Source organism: Felis catus, chromosome F1 (genome assembly GCF_018350175.1).
Source record: "Felis catus isolate Fca126 chromosome F1, F.catus_Fca126_mat1.0, whole genome shotgun sequence".
Taxonomy (NCBI): domain Eukaryota; kingdom Metazoa; phylum Chordata; class Mammalia; order Carnivora; family Felidae; genus Felis; species Felis catus.
The window spans coordinates 7,193,929-7,215,546 of record NC_058384.1 but is presented as its reverse complement, the minus strand read 5'-3'; the positions used below and the strand labels follow the sequence as shown (position 1 = coordinate 7,215,546).

The 21,618-nt window shown below is 45.7% G+C and overlaps 1 protein-coding gene and 1 pseudogene across 2 annotated transcripts in view; one reads left to right on the top strand and one right to left on the bottom strand.

Moving 5' to 3' along the window:
• The window catches only part of PLD5 (phospholipase D family member 5), a 423,318-nt gene that overhangs the window by 369,304 nt on the left and 32,396 nt on the right, over nt 1-21,618 (bottom strand). The window lies entirely within an intron of this gene.
• LOC101090319 lies at nt 4,965-5,455 on the top strand (annotated as a pseudogene).

Sequence of the window (21,618 nt, the reverse complement as noted above, 5' to 3'; positions counted from 1 at the left end):
ATCTTATCCTATACAGGGGATTTGGTTAAGGAAAAGAAAAAACCTGGGGTCAGGGGCACTATCTTCCAGTATTTGAAAGGCTGGTGGGTAGAAAAGGAATCAGTCATTTTTTCTAGGATTTGTGCATTCCATCTTGGAATAAGGAAGGACTAATAACAGGATACATTAACCTTAAAGATAACCTTCTGGTCCCCATACTCTATGATCATTAAAAAAGACATTCTTCTTAAGATGTCTGATTACAGACAGAGCTAAGATCTGCCTCTTACGAGTTCAAAACACTTCCACGAATGGCTGGTATTTTGTGTTGTACTTCATCTAAAACATTGCAGTATCGCAGAGACTGAGCCAGGTCAAAACTGGAGTTCAGGTACTTCTGTTCAGGTACTCCTGGTCCCCCACCACCGTCACCACCATGTGGATTTCCTTTCCTCCACTGCCTGGCATTCAGGGTGAAGGGCTTCCTGATAAACAAATTCAAATCTGTCCATTCACAGGGTTCGCTATATATACGGGCATATAGGTGTAGAGGGAGAGGAGCAGGGGAAGAACACTCCAAGGAGGAAGAGAAGAGTCCTGCGAAGGACATTCAGGGCCAAAGACCACAGCCAAGTGCTGGTCCCGATACTGCATGGGGTCCTGCTGCTGCATGGTGGTCGCTGGCTGAACCCGCATGAGCAAGGTGCTCTCTACCGGCCATGTGCATGTCATGGGGACAGCAGGTATGCGTCGGATCGGTAGAGCTGCCCTCCTATATTCTGCACAACCTCTGGACTTAACAACATAGCGTTGGCCACTCTACAATGAGAACAGCAGAGGCAAAATGTCTCAATAACTTTGGGGAAGCATGTTATGTATGCAGCAACATCCCCCTGGAGTGCGGAGTCATCCTCGCAGCTGAGCAGAGGAGTGGAATGGCATGCTGGCCGGGAACAGCAGTGGCTCAGAAGCCACTTGGCAATGGAGGCAGAGTTCTGGCAGTAGAGCATTGACAATCCAGGCTGGGCAGGCACAGCATTAACAGGTGGTCAATAGAGTGAGCCAACATTCAAGGTCATCAGGTTTAGGACAAGCAAGAGGTGGGACCGGTGCAAGTGGTGCCCCCCCAGGGGGGGACATTATTCCAGGACAGCCAGGAACAAGGGGCCAGCAACATGAACTCAACCTTGGAGGATCCTGTAAGAGCATACGAGCTGTATCCTAAGTGCATGGTTCTACTAAAAGATATGGGGACTGTTGAAATGTGGCGTGAGTTCCTTCTGTCATGTAGGTGGACAGAACAGAGCTCTGGATGTTGAGTTTTAAAAATAAACATGTCCTTATTGGTGTCCACAGCTGGTGAGGTCTGAGAACATTTACTATGCAAAAACTCTACATTAAGAACATGTTCTTTAAAGCACATTTCCAAGCATATACTTATAAAGCAACCCGGTAGAATGCCATTAAATCTGGGCAGAGTGCCAAATGGAACATGACAGAATAGTGATTCGGGGGAGATTCAAGGTCAGCCAGAGGATTTCCAACTAATCACCACCGATGGCTCTCAAGAAGGCTCTGACCCTTAAGCCCAGATTCCCAGAGGAAAGCTTTGTCTGAGTAAGGCCTTCAGAAGCGTGCTGAAGGGAACATGTCTCTGGAGAGAAATGTGTAGTACAGGGTACAAGAAATTCAGAACACTCTGGCTTAGTTCAGAGAACACTAGTTCTCCTCGTTCCCAGGACAAGCTGGGAGAAGAGGTCCAAGAATAGGAGCCAATGACTGAGACCTTGGGTCCTGTTTCTTCCAGCAACTAACCACTTGGCTTTACTTTCTACCTCTCTGCCTATGTTTCTTCTATCATCTGGCAGTATTCACATCTAACTTACTGACCAACCAGTAACGGGAGGCTCAAATGAGAGACCAGATGTGTCTTGAAAAGGTCCAAGTGTACAGAAATAAAAGGTATTATTTATCAAGCTTAAATCACCTCTCAAGAAATACCAAGTCCCATCTGTCCGTGGGAAATTTACTGAGTGTTTACCATATTGCAGGATGGCTAGGCACTGGAACCCATGTAAAATATTGCAACCCTTTGCTCCTCTCACAGAGATAGATGTTCATGAAAAAAGTGTAACACCATGAGAGAATCAATATACCAGAAACAAGCAGAAAGTATCGGAAATAAAAAAAGATGATGTGAAGAGGTTTGCTACAGTAATATTTAAACAAATGCAGACAACCTAATAACTTATAGAATATTCATATGATAGAATACTAAACAGCCACTAAATAGAAGTTTTTATGAAGAAGTTTGAATGACATGAAGATATCTTAGAGAAAAGTAGTACACAAAACAGACGATGTGGAATAAGACAAATCCTGCCAAAATTAAATTCATAAAACTCCCTCTTCTGGCTCTGATGAGTTACTGTACCAGACTGGCTCTCCCACTGTTAATACTTAGGAAACTGGACAAAATGTACAAAAATTTTTCAGATATCGGACAACAAGCAGCACAGGAAATGAGGCAAGAAATGCAATCAGCACAATATCAATATGTAAAAATGAACTGTATTTTTATACACAATTGGCTACTGTGTATAGAACAATGAACTGCCAAACGCAATGAAAAGCACAACTTATAAGACCACTGAAACATACATGATTTAGGATAAATTTAACAAGATATTCCAGAGACCTATTCACTGTAAACTAAAAATATGCTGCTAAAAGAAAGAAAATCTAAATAAATAAGGAAATCTACTACATTCATAGATTCAAGTGGATAATGAGATTTCAATTCTCCATATATTGTTTTATAGATCCGATGCAATCTTAATCAAAATCCCAGCAAACTTTTGGCAGAAATTAACAAACTAATTCTAAAATGTACATAAAAAAAAGGTGAGGCACCTGGGTAGCTCAGTCAGTTAAGCGTCGAACTTCCGCTCAGGTCGTGATCTTGCAGTTCATGAGTTTGAGCCCAGCATCGGGCTCTGTGCTGATAGCTCAGAGCCTGGAACCTACTTCAGATTCTGTGTTTCCTCTCTCTCTGCCCCTCCCCTGCTTGATCGTGCTCTCTCTCTCTCTCTCTCTCTCAAACATAAATAAAACATTAAAAAATAATAAAAAATAACATGTATATAAAATGAAAATGACCTAGGGGCGCCTGGGTGGCGCAGTCGGTTAAGCGTCCGACTTCAGCCAGGTCACGATCTCGCGGTCCGTGAGTTCGAGCCCCGCGTCAGGCTCTGGGCTGATGGCTCGGAGCCTGGAGCCTGTTTCCGATTCTGTGTCTCCCTCTCTCTCTGCCCCTCCCCCGTTCATGCTCTGTCTCTCTCTGTCCCAAAAATAAATAAACGTTGAAAAAAAAATGAAAATGACCTAGAACAGCCATAGACTTACTATAAAACTTCAGTAATTGAGACCATATAGTATTGGCATACAAACAGCACACAGATCAGTGAAACAATAGACAGAACAGAGAGTCCAGAAATAACAGATCAACAAAAATATGGCCAATTAATTTCTTCATAATAGTGGCAAGAAAAATCAATGGGGAGTGCTGGAAAGCCCTTCTGAAAGATGATGCTGGAAGAAACATATAGCAATATGGAAAAAAGAGATAAACTCTGACCCCATCTCACATCATACAAAAAAGTAATTCTAAATGAATTACAGACCTAAATCTAAGAGCTAAAATTCTAAAACTTTTAGAAAAAAACTGATGAAAATTGTCTTTGCAACTTTGAGGGAAGTATTCTTAGAGAGGACATAAACAGCACTAACTATACGGGGAATGAGATAAATTGGGCATCATCAAAATTGAAAACCGCTGTTCTACCAAAGACATCATTAAGAAAATGAATATGCACCCCACAGATCTGGAGAAAATATTTGTACTACACATAGCTGGCAAAAGGCTTACATCCAAATAGAGAAAGAGCTCTTGGGGTGCCTGTGTGGCTCGGTTGGTTAAGTATCTGATTTTTTATTTTGGCTCAGGTCATGATCTCACAGTTCATGAGTTCAAGCCCCACATCGGGTTCTCTGCTGTCAGTGCAGAGCTCACTTCTCTCTGCCCCTTCCCTGCTCGCTCTCTCTCTCTCTCTCTCTCTCTCTCTCTAAGAATAAATATTTAAAAAGAAAGAGCCCTTAAAATTTTTATTAAAAAACCATAAAAAATGTGCAAAAGATCCTAACAGCTACTTCACAAAAGTAAACAGAAGAATGGTCAATAACCACATGAGAAGGTGTTCAACATCATCAATCGTGAGGCAAATGCAAATTAAAACCCTGATAAAATGCTTAAAGGGCTAGTATCCAAAATGTAAAAAGAACCTATAAAACTCAACACCCAAAAAAGAAATAATCCAATTAAAAATGGGCAGAGAGCACCTGGGTGGCTCAGTCGGTTGAGCATCCGACTTCAGCTCAGGTCATGATCTCACAGTTCATGGGTTCGAGCCCTGCATTGGGCTCTGTGCTGACAGCTCAGAGCCTGGAGCCTGCTTCGGATTCTGTGTGTCCCTCTCTCTCTGTCCCTCCCCCGATTGTGCTCTGCCTCTGTCTCTCAAAAATAAACAAACATTAAAATTTTTTTTTTAATGGGCAGAAGATACAACAGACATATCCCCAAAGAAGACATCCAGATGGCCAATAGACACATGAAAAGATGCTCAACACCACTCATCATCAGGGAAATACAAATCAAAACCACAATGAGATACCACCTTACACCTGTCAGAATGACTAAAATCAACAACACAGGAAATAACAGATGTTGGTGAAGATGCAGAGAAAGGGGAACCCTCTCACACCACTGGTGGGAATGTAAGCTGGGGCAGCCACTGTGGAAAACAGTATGGAGGTTCCTCAAAAAGTTAAAATCAGAACTACCTTACGACCCAGCAATCACACTACCCTCTGCCTCCAGGACCAGCCAACACTCTATTTTGAGCTTAGCTCCTTATTACCGATCAACCATGAGCTCCCAGATTCATCAGACTTATGCCACTGAGGTGAAGGCTGCTGTCAACCACTTGGACCACATGCACCTGCAGGACTCCTACGCCTGCCTCTCTCTGGGCTTCTATTTGGCCCATGACGATGTGGCTCTGGAGGGCATGGGAGGGTGCTGAGTGCCTCTTGAAGATGCAAAACCAGTGCACCGGCTGCGCCCTCTCCAGGGCTTGCAGAAGCCATCCCAAGATGAGTGGGGGTAAAACCCTGGACACCATGGAAGCTGTCCTGGCTCTGGAGAAGAGCCTGAACCAGTCCCTTTTGGATCTGTATGCCCTGGGTTCTGCCCGCACAGACTCCCAGCTCCGTGACTTCCTAGAGAACTAGTTCCTAGACAGGAGGTGAAAGTCCTCAAGAAGATGGGCGACCCCCTGAAGCACCCCCGTGGGCTGGACGGCCCCAGGCGGGGCTGGGTGAGTATCTCTTCGAGAGGCTCACCCTCCAGCACGACTAGGAGCCTCAGGAGCTCAGCAGCATTTGAGGGGCCCCTCTGGCAGCCCCCTGGGGCCACGGCTGGTGCCTGATCCTCTCCCTGCAGCCACTAGGTAGCTTTTTAACAACCTAGAGCCTTCTCCCAAGCCATAGACCAAATGGAAACAATAAAGCTTTTTGCAACCAATAATAATAATTAATAATAATAATAACAGCAGAATTGCATAGGATTTCACCAAGCACAGGAGAGAGAAATCATTTCATGTAGAAAGAGAACTTCTCCAGAAGTACATCTGAGGATGCATTAGTAACATGCAGAAACCAGCCTACTCCAGGCAGGATATTTAAGTTGTAATTAGAGGATGGAGCTTTTCCGTCACCAGATCTTGACTGAAACAGGAAAAATTTCTACTCAAGTCTGGCACTTCAGTGCATCAATAATGGAAGGACCTTGGATTCGGACCTTTTCAAGGGATTCACTGGAATGGCAGAGTTCACCTCTGCAAAAAGAACCACCCGCAGCTTCCCCCGCACACAGGAACGGCGAACCAGTGAGGTCTGATGCTCACCACTGACAGATGACGCTAGTAACCCTCAGTGAGAAGCATGGCTCCAGCAACAGGCTCTGGGCGGGCCTGGGTCGTACTGGTGACTGTACCATCTGCTCCGAGAGGTTCGGTTCTCACCTCAGCTTTTATGCATTCATTTGTGATAAGCCCAGAAAGTCCAAGTTGGCAAGCTCTTTCTTGGCTCTTTAGAGTCTACTGCTTTGATAAAAGAAACCAAATACCATTTTTTTCTTGTTTTGCAATTATGTATAGACATATAAATCTTCCTTCCGTCTTTCTTTAAACATGAAATTTCAAGGGGCGCCTGGGTGGCTCAGTGGGTTAAGCACAGGACTTTTTGGCTCAAGGTCATGATCTCGTGGCTCATGAGTTTGAGCCCCTCATCGGGCTCTGTGCTGGCAGCTCAGAGCCTGGAGCCTGCTCTGGATTCTGTGTCTCCCTTTCTCTCTACCCCTACCCCACTTGCCCTCTCTCTTTCTCTCTCTCTCTCTCTCAAAAATACATAACCATTAAAAAAAATCAAAAAAAATTTCAAAACTGTAAATTGAATCTAGAATCACTAATCTTGGACCCTCTTCAGTTATGTAGAGTTACACTGTTTCTTAACGTGGTTTTCTTCTCTTTAATAGTCTAGGTTCCTCATTGGCTGAGTCAAAGAGCTCATTACTGTATTGACTTTTGTTTCTAAAACATTTGGGGTGCGTGGGTGGCTCACTTCGGCTCAGGTCATGATCTCACAGTCCGAGAGTTCGAGCCCCATGTCAGGCTCTGTGCTGACAGCTCAGAGCCTGGAGTCTGCTTCAGATTCTGTGTCTCCCCCTCTCTCTGCCCCTCCCCTGCTTGCACACTGCCTCTGCCTCTCTCTCTCTCTCTCTTTCTCTGTCAAAAATAAAAACATAAAGAAGATTTTTTAAAAATCCCATACTGCCACTGCACGGCAATGCCTCAGTTCACCGTCACCCTTTGCTTAGAACCCACATCTGCTTTACAGAACTTTTTCACGGTCTTTTTAATCGTCGGAATCTCAAAATCTTCCAGAAACTGCCTACTGCTGACCTACTGCCATGTACAACAGTGCTTCTCAAACTGTGATGCGCCCTTGAGTCCCCCATAAACGTGGTAACTGCGGACCCCGATGCATTATGTTGGAAGGGAAGCTCTTTGGGCTCTAGAGCCCACGGGATGCTCATGCCCCCACTTTGTACACCACACACTGCCCAGCACGCCGAACGAGGGCTCTTGCTCACCCAGCTTTGGTTTTTCTCCACGTACATACTCTTCAGAAACGGTTTATTTCCTTGAACTTGACTAAGAGATTCCTCAGGCTAAAATGATCTAAGTTACATTCCTAACTTGCACTGGTAACCTTGCATGCTTAACCCTTCTTGGCACCTTCCTTATCCTTTGGATTCAGTCACCTTCATGTTCTTAGCTCGGTGTGCTTGCACACGGCAACTTTTTCTGGAGTAGACCTTCCAGATCCACACTCATTAATCTTTGCAGGTCTTGTTTAAAATTTAAATCTTGGGGCACCTGGGTGGCGCAGTTGGTTAAGCGTCCGACTTCAGCCAGGTCACGATCTCGCGGTCCGTGGGTTCGAGCCCCGCGTCAGGCTCTGGGCTGACAGCTCGGAGCCTGGAGCCTGTTTCAGATTCTGTGTCTCCCTCTCTCTCTGACCTTCCCCCATTCATGCTCTGTTTCTCTCTGTCTCAAAAATAAATAAACGTTAAAAAAATTTTTAAAAAAACATAATAAAGTCAAAAATAATCAAGAACCACCAATTACTCTGCAACCACAATTCAATATGCCCCCCTCACAGCCTTAGCAACTGGGGGTGGGAATCGGAGATGCGAACCTACTCAAAACAGTTTCATTGAGGGGCGCCTGGGTGGCGCAGTCGGTTAAGCGTCCGACTTCAGCCAGGTCACGATCTCGCGGTCCGGGAGTTCGAGCCCTGCGTCAGGCTCTGGGCTGATGGCTCAGAGCCTGGAGCCTGTTTCCGATTCTGTGTCTTCCCCTCTCTCTGCCCCTCCCCCGTTCATGCTCTGTCTCTCTCTGTCCCAAAAATAAATAAACGTTAAAAAAAATTAAAAAAATAAAATAAAATTTAAATCTTTCCTCTCTGAGTTGTTAATCATGATTCCAGATGAGAAAATTAAAATACCCTCCTTTCTTCCATATTAGATAAATACGGATATATAGAGATAGGTGTGTGTGTGTGTATACACATACATACACATATACATATGCATATATACATGTTTACGAATTGACCTACTTAAGGAAAATGAAAGTCCAAATACTGTCAAGGTTTGAGAAGGCAAACACATTGCCCAGCTCCACGGGGCTAGAAACCAAATTCCGTAAAATAGGTAGAAAAATAAAAAGGTAGTAATCCTGTATTACATCTAAATACTTCAGATATTTAAACCATTCTGTGAACGGGGCTCTGTTCCACACAGAAAATTTCAAGACAGCTCATTGTTCCTACTGCTCTCCACTTCCCAGTCTCACCTGCCGGTCTAACCTAATCCTTATTCCTCCCCCTGAAACTCTGCCCTTGGGGCTTCATATGTCTCCTTCCTAGGTACACGTTCTCCCATTGGAAAATTTACTTCAGGCCATCCTTCGCTGGTCTGATGTTAATTGGACTCTGTTTCCATGAAACTGTTGGAGTAAATTTCCATGCAGGTTCTTAAAATCTGGCTCATTTATATCTTCCCTTTCCACCTCCACTCATATTGATCTGTAATTACCAAAACTTTGTGGACTCTGGAGTCTGAGAACCCTAGATATTTATCACAGGCTTGAAATGTACAATCCACATCTTCACTGGTCATTACCATTCTTATCTGTGTAAGCCACACATCAAGCTTAACGGTGCATTTATTTCTTACTATCTCATAGTCTATTGATTTTCAATGCAATAGTTGCTTATGAGAATGTCTAATGGCAAGGTATAGAGCCAAGAATTCTATAAGTACCCCCACCCTCCTCTGATGCTTTCTCTTTCCCACCCAGCCATCAGTGTGACTTTAGTATAATATAACACTATGTATAGTATGGTATTGCTAGAGTATTACATACGATAGTAATCCCATCTAGCAGATGCATTTACAGAGCAGCATAGAGCAGGTTTCTTCTTATAGGGCATTACTCCCATCCACAAGGCTCCACCCTTGTGACCTAATCACCCAAAGGCCCCCACCTCCTAACACTATCACATTGAGGGGTTAGGATTCCCACATATAAGTTTTGGGAGGTATGCAAACACTGGTTTCAGCCCATAACACTATGTTTTTTTTTCAGTGTTTTAAGTTTATGTATTTTTGAGAGATTCAGAGTGGGGGAGGGGCAGAGAGAGAGAGAGAGAGAGAGAGAGAGAAAGAACATCAAGCAGGCTCCACAATGACAATGCCCTACTATGCAGGGCTTGAACTCACAAACTGTGAGATCATGACCTGAGCCAAAACCAGGAGTCAGACGCTTAACTGACTGAACCACCCGAATGCCCCATAATGCTATGTTTTAAAACATGACAAAAGAAAAAAAAAAGAAAAGAAACAAACCTTAATGTATATAAATTTGTCACTCAAGCTAACTAAAAAAGAAGTCAGAAATACCATCTGGCTGGCTCAGTCCACAGAGCAACCAACTTATGATCTCCAAGTCATGAGTTTGAGCCCCATGCTGGAGGCAGAGATTACTTTAAAAAAAGAAAAAAGATGGGGCGCCTGGGTGGCTCAGTCAGTTAAGCATCCGACTTCGGCTCAGGTCACGATCTCACGGTCCGTGAGTTCGAGCCCCGCGTCGGGCTCTGGGCTGATGGCTCAGAGCCTGGAGCCTGCTTCTGAGTCTGTGTCTCCTTCTCTCTCTGCCCCTCCCCCATTCATGCTCTGTCTCTCTCTGTCTCAAAAATAAATAAAAACGTTAAAAAAAAATTTAAAAAAAAGAAAAAAGAAAAATACTTCAATGCTTACTATCTTAGAATCCCCACTATTATCTTTAGGATTTGAACAAGTTAGCAATTTTCCTATATCATATTCAGAATGTCTTGCTTGGCCAATCACTATTACTGTTGTATAAATCTTGACCCTGGTCACAGCGCATGCTCTAGGTAAAATGATAGGGAAGCGGTGCCTGGGTGGCTCAGTAGGTTAGGCATCTGGCCCTTGACTTTGGCTCAGGTCATGATCTCATGGCTCATGGGATCAAGCCCCACATCAGGTTCTGCACTAAGGGCACAGTGCAGAGCCTGCTCGGGATTCTCTCTCTCCTTTTCTCTCTGCCCCTCCCCCCATGCTCGCTTGCTCGTGCTCTCTCTCTGCCTCAGAATGAATAAATAAATGAACTTTTAAAAAAAAGAAGAAATGATAGGGAAGAGCAAGCTGCAAAGCTGGCTGGGGAGAAGGTAGGAAACCCCACATGGAGGAAACGGCGGGCCACACCCTCTTCCTGAAATTCAAATCCAAGGTTTCAAGTGCAGCAAACCCTAGTTCCGTCCAAGCAGCAAGCAGCAAGGGTCAGAGTCGAAGGAGGAGAAGGGTGAGCACAGGGTCACGCTTCTGGGCAGAGTCAATTCTGAGGGTCAGAGGAAATTTTCAGGTCGTGGGATGGGCAGGTCCAGAATGAACTTTCAGCAGGGAGGACTGGAAGTGTCCGGTAAGAGGCATCAGATGCCCCTGTTCACCGCCAGGGCCTGAGGCTGCCACAGGCCACCTGGGCTGCATGAAGACAGGACAGGCCTGTCTGAGGCGCAGGAAACTGCCAGGATGGGCCACAGGGAGCCCAGAGCTTGCTGCTCACCCACACGTTCCCTCTGGCACCTCCAGCACAGGGCAGGAACACACAGTTCATTATCATCCCCCCAGGGCAGGGAAAGAGCTCCCCGCTCCAGTGCAAGGCAGGGAATCCTGTCCATGGGACCAGCCCCAGGAGGCAGGCTCCAGCAGGGAGGGACTCATAATGCTAAGTCCCATAACCAGTACCCCCCAGGGCCACCTCCTTGTGTTCCTGACTGCACAATTCTCCTCTGAGGGTTAAGCTCTGCCCTAAGGAACGTAAGCAGTGAGTTATTCTAACTTAATATGTGGTCTTTAGGGGTGAGCCCAGGTATCTCAGAAAACCACTTTTTATCTTTCCTCCTACCTAATTAAAAAAAATTTTTTTAATGTTTATATTTTTTTTAATTTTTTTTTCAACGTTTTTTATTTATTTTTGGGACAGAGAGAGACAGAGCATGAACGGGGGAGGGGCAGAGAGAGAGGGAGACACAGAATCGGAAACAGGCTCCAGGCTCCGAGCCATCAGCCCAGAGCCTGACGCGGGGCTCGAACTCACGGACCGCGAGACCGTGACCTGGCTGAGGTCGGACGCTTAACCGACTGCGCCACCCAGGAGCCCCTCTCCTACCTAATTATTACATCTGCCCTTGCACCAGGCCCCCTCCTGCTTCTCCCTCAGGGTTGTAAGGTAAGGTGTCCCTCCCGACTTCTTCCCCAGCTTTAACTCTGGCCAAAGACACTCTTACACCATTTTCACAGATTATGCAGGATGCCACTCCTGGCCCGTGTCCTGCTCTGCGCACCAGGCACACCTGGGTGGGTGGCAGGTTCGATGCTCCCCACGCCCACGAGACCTGCCTGCCCCACGCACACCTGCAGCAGCCCTTTCTGCACTCAGGTCACAGGCTTTCGGAGGATGGCTCACCCCCAGCCTTCCTGGACACGGTTTTCCCATCACCTCTGCCGCCACCCCCCACCCCCACCAATGCCCACAGTAGGTCCCAATCACAGGGATCAGGTCTCCCACCAGAGATCACGCTGCAAGCCGGCAGGTCAGGCTCGGCACCAGGCTTTACGTAACAGAAACGCCTGTGATTTGGAGCTGTCTGGTACGTGCTGCCTCAACCCCCAGCCAAGGTTTATTTCCACGTTCCAAAATGACTATAAACCGTCTCAAACTCATTCTGGACTCTCTCATCCATGGATCTCAATAACTGAAAAAGAACATCACCTCATCATCACTGATTATTTCTTTATGGGGGTTCTCACGTAATGGCCTCAATACGTCTCATAGTCTCTATTTTTCTTCCTGCAAACCTTCCTTTCATCGGGCTACTTGAAAATCAGCTACCGCCACCATAAATCTACCTACCAGGTTTTTTGTGGTGGTGGTTGTTTTGTTTTTGCCTTTATGGGTAAGCAAATCCAAGCTGCCCTTCCTTGCCCTTCTTGCTTTTATTCTCTCAATCTTTCCTCTCTTCTCCTATTAACTCCTGAGCTGTGTTTTACTTCATACCCCTGCCAGGCTGGAAGGGAGATGACTATCCCGTGATGAAGCGTCCCTCCCATGGTCCCCACTCCACCCAGTCCCTTGCCACGCTGTGGCTCACTGGTTGCCACAAGCATTCCTGTCCAGTAGCAGCAGTTTCTCTCCCCGAATCACACCCTCCGTTGTGCCCTCTTGAAAGTGGGAGGCTGGACTGTCATCCAAGTGACCGCTTTCCTAAGACACAGCAGGAAATAGTGCTGTTATTCCATCTTATTTCTGAAATGCCTATGTGCACAAGCCAAGTCATTTAACCAGCTCAGACAGACAGTTCTGCCTCTGCTGAAACCTGAGACTTAGCAGAAAATGGGCTTTTGTCTCCAACCCTCTTTCTTTTCTAATTTCCAGACCCCTCTCCAGACTCCCTACTCCAGTCCCTGGCTGTGAACCCAGCAGGTGGTCCATAAATGCTTGTTCCCTGGCATTCAGCATCCACAGACCCCTGGGGAGGCCTTCACCACAGGAACACCACTTCCGCTAGCAGGGGGTCCATTGATTTCTCTTTCCAGACACAGAAAAAGGAAACTTTTAGAAGAACCAGGTTCCTAACAAGTTCATGAATGAAAACAGCAGTGAAGATATAAACTGTAAGATTCCAGAGAGGAACACAAGCAAAAACACAGCGATCCTTCTAAAATTAGAAGGGAAAAAAAATAGGGGCACCTGGGTGGCTCAGTCGGTTGGGCGTCCGACTTCCACTCAGGTCATGACCTCGTGATTGGTGAGTTCAAGCCCCACATCAGGCTCTGTGCTGACAGCTCAGAGCCTGGAGCCTGCTTTGGATCCTGTGTCTCCCTCTCTCTCTGCCCCTCCCTGGCTCACACTCTCTCTCCCTCAAAAAATAAACAATAAACACTTAAAAAAATTTTTTTAAAAGAAGGGAAAAATAAAGAAGGGAAATAATATTTTCAATACCACTGAGAAGTTATTTCCATTTTAGCATGTCTTTGACATAATTTTGTTACATATTAGTGTTCAAGGAAAATGACTGAATAAGTGAGTAACGAAGAAATATAGGGGGGAAATGAGGCTGTTAACAGGGAGAGAAGGGGCCTGGGAGACAGGCTGTGATTAGCTTGATTTCCAATGTCTGACAATCACTGGTTTAACATGAAATACAACCTCATCAGGGGTTAAGACTTGCGACATAAAGAACACGGATTCCTTTTTCTTTTTTTTCTTTAGAGAGAGAGAGAGAGAGAGAGAGAGAGAGAGAATGAGAGCGAGAGCGAGCAGGGGAGAGGAGGAGAGAGAGGGAGGAGAATCTTAAGCAGGCTCCACGCTCAGAGCGGAGCCCAACCTGGGGCTCAATCCCGCAACCCTGGCATCGTGACCTGAGCCAAAATCAAGAGTTGGATGCTCAACCAACTGAGCCACCCAGGCGCCCCAAGAACACTGATTTCAGTCAACAATGTTTTGACTATTTCTTCGAGTGTTAGAAACCACCAAGGTACCGCACATGTCTTTTATCATCAGGCCCCTGTGGTAACTAAATGTGCTCTTTTAAACTGTAGATGACATATTAACAGGAGGTCCCAGCCTTCATGTCTTATGCTTAATTATATAATCTTAATACGCCCATGACTTTGTGGTATCACATTGGTGTCACGCAGACTGAAGAAGAAATCCCCAGCACTTCCATTCAAATTTCCATTTTGTCCTTTCAATTACCACCAAAGGGCAACAAGTCTGTTTCATGCCTCTGTCGTACAGCCAGAGACACTTCGCGGACCACAATTATATCTCAAAACACGACATTACGCTCCAACCAGATAATTTTTGCAATGGGCAAAAAAAAAAAAAAAAAAAAACCAGAAACCCCAAATAAGCTGCATCCTCCTTTAAACTGCATAAGGGAGATAAAACCAGGAGGGGGGGAAAAAAAGTCTTGCTTGAATTTTTGCTCCTAGATGGAAGGCGGCTTGAAGAAAATACTACGCAGCACAATTACTCTCGAAAAAGTTCAAATTCAGCAGGCAGAGGCTGACACCGCTTTCAATAATTTTGTTCCCATGGAGGTTTTTCGCTATTTAATGTCATATAAGGTAAGGATTTAATAGCTTCCACCTCAGCCTTATCAACCATTACTTGATTACGTTCTGACTGGCAGTTTTTAAAGAAGCATTTCTGGATATATTCGCCCTCCTTCACTTCATCAGACTTTGAGAGTTCGTTCCTCTAAGGAGACTAAGTCAAAGGGCAGCTGAAAATTCACCAACACTGTCGTTTACAATTCCCTTTCATTTTGTCCCCATATGCACAACATACACATCCAAATAATTCATGAAAGTGGTATTTTTAGCACACCTACAGAATCACAGAATGCCACAACTGCCTTCAAAAGACTGGAGCACAGGGGCGCCCGAGTGGCTCAGTGGGTTGGACGCCCAGGTTCATTCAGCTCCGGTCGTGATCTCGTGGTTCACGAGTTCGAGCCCTGCGTCAGGCTCTGTGCTGACAGTTTGCAGCCTGGAGCCTGCTTCGGATTCTGTCTGTCTGTCTGTCTGTCTCTCTCTCTCTCTTTCTCTCTCTGCCCCTCCCCTGCTCACGGTGAGTGTGTGTGTATGTCTCTCTCTCAAAAATAAACATTTTTTTAAAACAAGACTGTAGCACAGATTTCTACATATCTTTGTGTCTGCTCTCCCAGAGAGCCCCCCAGCATTAGCTGGTCACGTAGCTGCCCAGAGCAAGGATGCCCCTTCAGCTGGGCGTGGAGTGTGACAAAGTTTCAGACAAAGAGATCAGTGGAAATGCGAAACTGTGGCTCCAGGTTATGTTTTCACAGGGTAGGGGGGATCTCCCCCACCCAAACTCCATCCCCCAGCTGGGAAAGCGGGTGAGAACATGGGTGCTCCCCCGTAGACTCTGAGAAGGAGGGCCACCCAGGAGGGAAGGCGGAGCAGAGAGCTGGCAGGGGACCGGGCACAGGAGCTGCCTCCGACCGGACCCCTGTGCTCCACCTTCCTCACCGCCACATGGGAACTCTGTCACACGCCGCAGAAATCATCCCTAACGCACAAAGATGGCACAAATAAGGAAACAGGGCTGGGACTGAAACCCAGAGTTCTTTTGGGTCCACGGGAGAACTTAACAAATGTTGTCTCCCTATTTTAAAAACTATGAATAATGTATTAATAGTTTACTGGAGGCCAGCTGGACCACATTCTTCTCTTGGGTTTTTTGCTCCTAAAGGAGAAAATGACCTCTAGATGCAAATCACTTGCTGAAAAAGACCTTTACCTTCCTCTAAATTTCCTTTATTTCTGGGCCACAGCCTTTAAGGGTGGGGTGCAATAAAATGAAGACTCGCCCGCGTTTATTTTTTTTAAGATTTTTTTAAAATATGAAATTTATTGTCAAATCGGTTTCCATACAACACCCAGTGCTCATCCCAACAGGTGCCCTCTTCAATACCCACCACCCACCCTCTCCTCCCTCCCATCCCCCATCAACCCTCAGTTTGTTCTCAGTTTTTAAGAGTCTCTTATGGTTTGGCTCCCTCCCTCTCCAACTTTTTCTTTTTTTGCCTTCCCCGCCCCCATGGTCTTCTGTTAAGTTTCTCAGGATCCACATAAGAGTGAAAACATATATACACAATGGAATACCACTTGGCAACGAGAAAGAAGGAAGTATGGCCTTTTGTAGCAACCTGGGTGGAACTGGAGAGTGTGCTGCTAAGTGAAATAAGTCACCTGTGTTTAAATCTCAGTTCCGCACAGTCTAGCTACTTAGCTTCTCTAGGCCTCTGCATCCTGGTCTTGAAGAAGGGCTCCATTCCTCCCTGACACCCTTGCCGCAGGAATTAACTGGAATAACATATCTGAGGGCCCCAGCACTGCACCCCCAGGTAGGAAGTACTCAACAAACAGAGCTCTTGTTTTCTTTCACATCTTTATGCATCTATTTATTCATATGAGAGCTACTTAGAGAGTACCCACCTACCATGTGCCAGGCACTATACGAGGGACTGGGGCAGCGAGGAGGCAATTCACGGAGGACGCCCGCCCTCATGAGGCTTACCTGTCAGACAGCAAAGAAATACAACCAGGGCGGAGCTGTGAGAGGCTAACAGCATAGACACCACCTTTGCCGCCCCCCCAATCTTGTTCAGGCCCACGCCATAATAACCCCCCTTGGGGCTCAGGTTCCGGCTCCATGCTGGCTGACACATGACCTGACCAGAATGAAGGAAGACTCGTTCCGATAGTCCACACAGTGACCCACAGATGACCCCGCTTTTGATAACTAGCAGCAAGGACAGGCACACAGGCGGCCCCACTTTATGCAAATTCCTGTGACCTCGCCACGATGCCCCTCACTCTATACAAAACTGTAGATTAAGGTCCGGACTGGGCAGAGAATAGCTGTGAGAGCACGGGTCACCCATGCACCCAATCGCCCCCATCACTAAGTCACCCCAAATAAAACTGTGTATCTGTATGGAGCAGCTTGCGTTGTTCTTTGGTCTCAAAGTGCCTTCTTCATTTGGAGAATACTTCACTGTCCTTCCTCCGCCTTCTACCATTAACAACAGGGAAAGCAGTTTGCAAGAACAGGTTTCTTAATTTTCTTAATTTCGTTTTATGAGGCAATGCATGATGACTGTAGGGCATTTAGGGAAAACACACAAGCAAAAGTCGAGAATAAAAATCATTCAAATTCCCACAACTCAGAAATTACCAGTGTTAACGCTTTAGAGTATATCTTCCCCATGTTTTATTCCGCGTGCTACACAGTCCGCTATTATAAACATACAGGTTATACAAAATATACCAGAAATGGGTTTTTTTTATTTTTTTAATGTTTATTTATTTTTGAGACAGAGAGAGACAGAGCATGAATGGGGGAGGGTCAGAGAGAGGGGAGACACAGAATCTGAAACGGGCTCCAGGCTCTGAGCTGTCAGCACAGAGCCCGACGCGGGGCTCGAACTCACGGACCGCGAGATCATGACCTGAGCCGAAGTCGGCCGCTGAACCGACTGAGCCACCCGGGCGCCCCCGGAAATGGGTTTTTTTAACTTCTGATTTGAACGTTTCCCTGGAAACATTTACATGACATTAACCATTTCAGTTGCTGTTTGGAATCCCCTTGCCTGGATGTACCAGATTTCCTTCAACAGTCTCTACTCAAGATGTTTCACGGTTTCTTTCCAACAGCTTTGCTGAGATGTTACTGAGACGCAAAGAACTACAGACATTTAATGTGTACAACCTGATGAGTCAGGACATCTGTAAACACTCAAGACCACTTCCCTGCAATCAAGGCAACAGACCCAGCACCCCCCACAGTTTCCTTGGGGCCCCTTTGTTTTCATTTTCTGTTTTTCTATTAAAATGAACACTGTTGAAACGACAACTTCTTAGGAGAGTTTTTTCCTGATGTCTCTAATTAAAATAGTTCCTGTTAGGGGTGCCTGAGTGGCTCAGTTGGTTAAGCGTCTAACTCTTGATTTCGGCTCAAGTCATGGTCTCAGGATTTGTGAGTTCAAACCCCTCGTCAGGCTCTATGCTGACAGAAGAGAGCGTGTTTGGGATTCTCACTCTCCCTCTCTCTTTGTATCTCCTCCATGCACCTCTCTCTAAATGGATACATAAACTTAAAAAAATAGCTCCCACTCCCAAAAATTGCTCCCTGCTTTTTCGTTTGCACTTGTAATTTTAAAGTACTCTATAGGTGGCAGGGTTTATCAACTTTGATTCCCCCATCAGAATCGAAGGTCAACACAACCACTGACTTTGCTGTTTTCACCAGAGTACCCCCAAGGTCAAGAACACTGCCTGGCATAGACCAAATGCTTGTAATACCATGATTTATAAGAAATATATATATGAGCTCTAAAGCCCTTGGAATTTCCTGTGACAAGAGCATAAGGTGTCTGTTGTTAGGTTAATGGCATGACTTCTGGAAAACACCTGAGGATAGGGACTATTGCCTGGATAGTCAATCAAGTGATAAGAGGTTTGGAACTTTCAGCAGCACCCCCTGACCCCCGGGGTGGGGAGAGGCGCTGGAGGTTGAATCAATCATCAACAGCCAATGACTCAATCAACTGTGCATATATAATGGAATCTCCATAAAAGAAACAAAGGACAGGGTCTAGACCACTGCTGGGCTTGTGAACACAGGGAGGTGTGGGGAACGTGGCCAGTTCACAGAGCATGGGAACTCTGTGCCTTTGCCCAGATCTCATCCTCTGCACCTCTTGCATCTGGCTGTTCCTGAGTTATATCCTTTCACAATACACCTGTGATCTAGTAAGTAAAACTTCTCTGAGTTCTGTGAGCCACTCTAGCAAATTAATCAAACCCCAGAAGGGTGGGAACCCCTGGCTTAGAACCAGTTGGTCAGAAGGAAAGGAACCATGCTGGACTTGCGATGGGCGTCGGAAGTGGAGGCAGTCTTGTGAGGCTCAGTCCTTAACCAGCAGGGTTTGGCACAATCTCCAGGTAGATGGTCAGAAGTGAGTTCAACTGTAGGTGTCAGCTGGGGTCAGAGAACGGCTTGGTGTGGGAAAGAACCCACACATCAACACTGCCGTCAGAACCATGATGCACAGAGTTGTTGACTAGGGCGCCTGGGTGGCTCAGTCAGTGGAGCATCTGACTCTTGATTTCAGCTCAGGTCATGATCTCATGGTCATGAGATGGAGTCCTACATCGGGCTCCCCACTGGGCTTATATAAGGCCTGCTTGAGATTCTCTGTCCCTCTGCCTCTCCCCCATACTCACTCTCTCTCTCTCTCTCTCGCTCAAAAAAATAAATAATTGTTATGTAGTGAAAGTATGAATACTGTGATGTACATCCTCAAAGAAAATGTTTATGTATATATATAACCACTTCCTTAAAATGAACGTATTAAAGAAAATCCCGGGTGATGGTATTAGCAGCATTAATTCTTGATGTATGTTGCCAAATGATTAGACAAAATGGTTTTTTACACCATACTCTCCCCGAAGAGTTAAAAGTGTTACTATGCTTTTGATTTGTATCTATTTGACTGTTATTGAAACGAGCCATTTTCGTGTGATTCTGGTGCAGTGACATCTGAGCAGAGATAATGAAGCGGAAACTTTGGGCATATCTGCTTCTTTTCTCAGGCTCTAATATGTTCCTTGTAGGTTCCACAGAGAAACAAAAATTAGCAGAAAGAACTGTAGCAAGGGACTCAACCAAGTCGACTCAACCAAGCTGTTATAAAGATTTGGGAAGCAAAATCTAATTATCAAGGGTTATGTGCATAATGTATCTGAGCCTTTATCTAGCTTACCTATGTCCTTATAGTCCTATGTATCTATATATATCCATATCTATACAACCACACAGTTAGATCGGCCCTTCTCTTTCTGCCACTTCTCTCTCTCTCTCTCTCTCTCTCTCTCTCTTTTTTCTTTTTTCTTTTTTTGTCTTTTAAGATCTTCACCTTTTCTTACTTTATATTCTGGCTTGTTGTGTTTGTTTTGTTTTTGGCTCATTTGTTTTAGTGTCATGTGGTTATCACTAAGATAGACCACACGGGGGGGACCAATGGAGGTCTATGACCTCTTTTTGAGGAAATGTTCCAGTTATCTAAAACTGAAAGAAACCACCCAACACTCCACAGCATAAAGCCACAGCCCTTTCGTGATGCTCGTGGATTCTGTGGATCAGGAATCCAGACAGGGCACAGCAGGTGTGGCTTGGCTCTAAGTATATGTGAGGCCTCAACTTGGGAAGAACTGAATGGCTAAAGATGAGGACCTTCCAGAGGGCTTTTCACTCACGTGTCCGGAACCTTGGCTGGGACAGTCAACCACAGCCCCTACATGTGGCTTGGGCTTCCTTACAGCATGGTGGTGTTAAAGCAGTCATACTTCTTAGACTGGGGCTCTGAGTTTCAAGAATAATGTTCTAGAAGTTGTAGACCTTTGATGACCAGGTCTTGGAAGTCACCTGGTGTAACTTTTCCATGGTAGGTTGGTCAAAGCAATCATAAGCCTACTCTGGTTCAAGAGACAAAGACAAAGAATTTGTGGCCATATTTAAAAACCACCATATTAAGGTCACCTGGGTGGCTCAGTTGGTTAAGCCTTCAACTCTTGATTTTGGCTCAGGTCACAATGAGTTCAGCCCCACATCGGAATCTGTGCTAACAGTGTGGAGCCTGCTTGGGATTCTCTTCTCCCTCTCTCTCCATCCCTCCCCTGCTCATGCTGTCTCTCTCTCTCTCTCTCTCCCTTCCCCTCTTCCTCTCTCACACAAAATAAATAATTTTTTTTTTTAAAGAAAGATGCAACAGGGCTGTCTGGATAGCTCAGTTGGTTGAGCATCTGACTTCAGTTCAGGTCATGACCTCACTGCTCATGAGTTCGAGCCCCGCCATCGGGCTCTGAGCTGACAGCTTGGAGCCTGGAGCCTGCTTCGGATTCTGTGTCTCCCTCTCTCTCTGCCCCTCCCCTGCTCATGCTCTCTCTCTCTCTCTCAAAAATAAATAAACATTAAAAAAATTTTTTTTGATAAAAAAAGGTAAAGATGCAACATAAATTCACAAACACAAGAAAGCTGTGAGGGTTGGTGCTGTCAGAGACAAAGGCCCCACAGCAGGCCTTGCCATGTACATGGGTCTGGGGTCTAACTCTTGGTGAACAGGTCCAGAGAGGAAGGTAGAAAAGAATGAGCAAAGGTGTAGATCCCAGGAGGCTGGGACAGCACGGACTGAGGGAGCACACTGGGATGTGGTAGGTGACAAGGAGGGTTGGAAAGAGGTCGACCATGAAGAAGGACAGTCCACCAGCTGGGATCCAATTAGGAAGGGGTTACTGTGGAATCTCCAGCTCGCAAGCTGTGTTCGGTATCACTAATGTCAGGGCTTTGCAGGATCGAAAGGAGAGATGGAAGGTCAGGGGCAATGAGTGGGAGCCTATCCACATACCACCTGTAGGATTAATGTTTTTAAGTCAGCTACCTTTTTTAACCGAAGTACATTTACGTAAAAAGGAGAGGTTTTGTAGTATTCGTGTATGTGTGTGTGTGTGTGTGTGTGTGTGTGTGTGTTTGTGTGTGTGTCCCTGCCTTTCTATAGGGGAGATTTAGTGGTAAACCATTAAGACTCTCCAGCACCCCCTTCACTATGGCAGCAGAATTACAAGAGACCTGAAGATACCACTCACTTAGCACCATAGCGGGTCTGCACCTCTAAAATTCTCACTCAATTGCCAGCTCTCCAAGAAATCTCAAACCAACCAATGAGCACAGGACAAAGCAGCTGGACTGATTATGTCTGAGGGTACAATGCACGGCTCTCTGT